At 40.4% G+C, this 3,852-nt stretch overlaps 1 non-coding gene across 1 annotated transcript; it reads left to right on the top strand.

Annotated features, from left to right (window-relative positions):
* Positions 1 to 3,518: 3,518 nt before the first annotated feature.
* trnac-gca (transfer RNA cysteine (anticodon GCA)) lies at positions 3,519 to 3,590 on the top strand. Its single transcript has one exon. It is a non-coding gene; the product is annotated as a tRNA-Cys (tRNA).
* The last annotated feature ends 262 nt before the right edge of the window (positions 3,591 to 3,852 follow it).

The raw sequence follows: 3,852 nt of genomic DNA, 5'->3' as shown, positions 1-3,852 counted from the left end.
TTGTGAAGCATTTTTAATTCCATTATCTTTCCAATAATATAGCAAGTCATTATCATTGTGTGAGCAATTAGCAGTGAGTGATTGTAAGTCGGAAGTGTTAGCATTGCTAACACTAAACTTCCCAGAGAACTAAGCTAGCTAGTGTTACATCTACCTCACCCTCTCTTGTGCGGTAAGTATGAGTCACATCTGGTATTTTTTTCAAGGTTTTCATGAAGAAGAAAAGGAAAATATTTTATTTTGGGTCCCTACTTTGTATTAGAATTGGTGTTAATCAAATATTAAGTGTGCTCTGGAAAAAAAAAAGCGTACCCATTGACATTGTCACAGCTCTGTGAATCAATTTACAATTTTTTTTTCTCAAACCAAGCTTTAATGAGATCGAAAGCGAATGAGCGACCGCTGAGTCAAAGCAAGGGAAGAAGGAAAAGGCAGGGGGATGCTGAGAGGAGAGGAAAAGAGAGGGCGGGCAGCTGCCTCACAGCTGTATTGTTGTGTGTGTTTTCCCAACATCAACAGCAGGGGAAGTGGAACAGAGCAGCTAAATATGCAAACGGCACAATGAGGCAGCGAGTGTGAAGCAGCTGTAGAGCACAGCCGTCGCCAGGTCCATGAGTATGAAATGCTGAGGACCGCCTTCGCTTTGTACAGGAAGAGCTGACAGAGCGTACACACTGCTTTTCAGACAACAACCCCACATAGATAACATTGTTGCTAATCTGAGCATCTCTTTTACTGAGAGAATATTGTGTTAATGAGACTTTGTGAATCTTTGGTCTTTGTACAGCCAAGAAACAACACGTGTTTCCCTGTTCGGGTAACACTGACAAAACCAAAACCAACAAAACTCATATTTGGCTCAGTGGCATTTAAAGATGAGCCTAAATAGTTGAATGTTGGGGAAATTTACTCTAGATCATAGGTGTCAAACTCTGGCCCGCGGGCCAAATTTGGCCCGCAGCCTAGTTACATTTGGCCCGCGAAGCCATACCAAATTATTATTAGAGCTGGCCTACTGGTATTATACAGCTAATATTTATATTGTTTAGTATTAAGCTTTTCTTGTTCCATATTCAGTTTTTCAGCAAAACTTGTTTGAGTCCATAAGAAGAGATTCATTCTTATATCTGGAGGAAGATTTTTTTTTCAATAAATATTAACTTTAGCCCGCGACCTTGTTCCAGTTTTGAATTTTGGCCCACTGTGTATTTGAGTTTGACACCTCTGCTCTAGATTGTTCCTTCCTGCAGACTGGCACATGCGAGGACGTATAGCTTGATGGTAGAGCATTTGACTGCAGATCAAGAGGTCCCCAGTTCAAATCTGGGTGCCCCCTGACAGGCTATGGCCTTGTGTGATACGTGACATTTAATCTCTGCCAAATGTCCCATATAAAAACAGCAGCAACAGTAACAACAGTACATTAATGGGGCGATTGTGGCTCAAGAGTTGGGAGTTCGCCTTGTAATCGGAAGGTTGCTGGTTCGAGCCCCGGCTTGGACAGTCTCGGTCGTTGTGTCCTTGGGCAAGACACTTCACCCGTTGCCTACTGGTGATGGTCAGAGGGCCCGGTGGCGACAGTGTCCGGCAGCCTCGCCTCTGTCAGTGCGCCCCAGGGTGGCTGTGGCTACAATGTAGCTTGCTGTCACCAGTGTGTGAATGTGTGTGTTAATGGGTGGATGATGGGTTGTGTAAAGAGCTTTGGGGTCTATAGGGACTAGTAAAGCGCTATACAAATGCAGGCCATTTACCATTTATACTCCTACCTTAGATTGCTTGCCACCATTAGTATATGAGTAAGCTGGTGAATGTGATTTATCACATGTTGTGTACTTAATCTAACATGTAATTACATATGAGTGTGTGTGTGTTTGTGTGTCTCTTGATAAATAAATAAACTTAACAGTGACATTTAGAGGTGATCAAGTACTCAAGGATGAATGGAGGATTTGATTGCTGACTGCATGAGAGCTGTTGGGGTGAAAGGAAAGACTCTTCATGTGATAATTGGTCGTCTTGGCTAATGCAAAACAAAACAAAAGGAAGCCACGCAGTAGATATTTTTCCTTATTACCTTAGCAACAACAGATGCAGCGTTTTTTAAGGGAGTTTTTTCTTAGTGTTTATTTTTAGACTTGTTGTGTTACCTGATAAGTGATAAACTTGTGACATATCTATTGACGCATATGTGCCACTTGCTTTTATTTGCAGTGCCTGACGGCAGCAATGTGTGATTTCCTTCAGAAATGGTCCGTGTCACCACCATCATCACTGCTATCCTTATTGTTGTCATTGTTGTTTTTTTTAACCTACATCCTCCATACCAACTTTTCATTATGTTCCTCTTTCCTTCTCCTCCTCCTCTTTGCAGCGTTATTATAAAACAATAGTTTCCACCAACAGTTTCCTGCTTATCCATATGTTCCACCTCAGTCTCTCTTCCTAATCCCATAATAGCAGTGAAAACCTCGTGTTTGCCATGTAATCATCTGAGGCCATCTGAATTGCTAGAAAGGTCCGATCAAATGTGCTGCTTCAGTCCTCTCCCTGATTTTTATGAGTAAAAACACTCGCTGTGAACTGACAGCTTCACCAGCTGTGCCGGTTTTCTCCAAGGCGTGCCGGTTAAATAGAATTAGGCAGGTTAAACGTACGAGAGTGTGCTTTCAATATTTAATAGCGTCGTGTGTTTGCTTTGTGTTTTTATCACAGTTATCTTTCTCGGGCAAAGAAAAAAAGAACAGTAAATAGTATACATATGGTTTAAGAAGGTCATACTCTTTTTCTTGGCTCGGCTTGCAAACCAAGAAAAAACTTCTTTTCTCTACTATTATAAACAGTATTACAACAACAAATGAAAAGTAAATAAATTAATAAATAAAAGTATAGTAATGAACAGATTTAAATTGGAGCTCGTTTTGTTTGTTTGTTTGTTTGAGGTAAATTTCTGAATAAATCAATTAAGTATAACTCAGTGACCTTGGACTACATTTTTACTGCTCCAAAACTACAAATGTGGCAACTTTCTTTTACTCTTAATTGCATGTTGCCACTCTGATCCCAACAGTATATGAAAACATAGGATTAAAAAGTTGACTTTTTAATTGCATCCTTTGCAAAATAATGATCTGAAATCTGCTGACTGCAGTTCCTTCATATCAGTCAGGTATTATATTAAACATGGTGCTTACACAACACTCTTGTACTCTAACTGAGCTCTCCTCATGTTCTTTTTTTTAACTCTAAACAGGTCACACACATTCATCGCAGTGTTTTCTTCTATACCTGAGCATCTCATCTAGCATTCACACACACTCACATGCTGATGGAACCACTGGGCTACCTGCTGACAGTCACTAAGTATGATGAGGTTTAGTTCAGTGGCAGAAGGTTTTACTGCTTATCCTATATTGTATTGCGGCTATAGTGGGGGGGGGGGGTATATACAAAGTGATAAAGTGACTTGAAGAGAAAATATGAGTTGTTCGGCAGAGTTAATGTACTTGCTGATCGTGGTTGGGGGTATAGCTCAGTGGTAGAGCAATTGACTGCAGATCAAGAGGTCCCCAGTTCAAATCTGGGTGCCCCCTAAGCCATCTCAGTGAAGGGCAAATAATCATTCAGAATACTTAGAAACAGCTCCTCATAAGACTTTTCTCCAATGACTTGAGTGTGTACAATTATTTGAGTATCAAATGTTTATAACCTCTACATGGGTGATGGGTTGTGGTTTTATTGCTCAGGAAAAAGTAACAACTGTTGTTTCACCACATAGGACCTCTGCTTCAATTAAGAGGGAAGAAATATTCTCATTTTAAGAAAAATTAACTGTTCTCATGTTGTGCTGTAGTT

The sequence above is a fragment of the Diplotaxodon limnothrissa genome, linkage group LG6 (assembly GCF_057381915.1).
Source record: "Diplotaxodon limnothrissa isolate DT_005_m linkage group LG6, D_limnothrissa_male_GT1.1, whole genome shotgun sequence".
Lineage (NCBI taxonomy): Eukaryota > Metazoa > Chordata > Actinopteri > Cichliformes > Cichlidae > Diplotaxodon > Diplotaxodon limnothrissa.
This window is presented reverse-complemented; position numbering and strand designations above follow the sequence as displayed.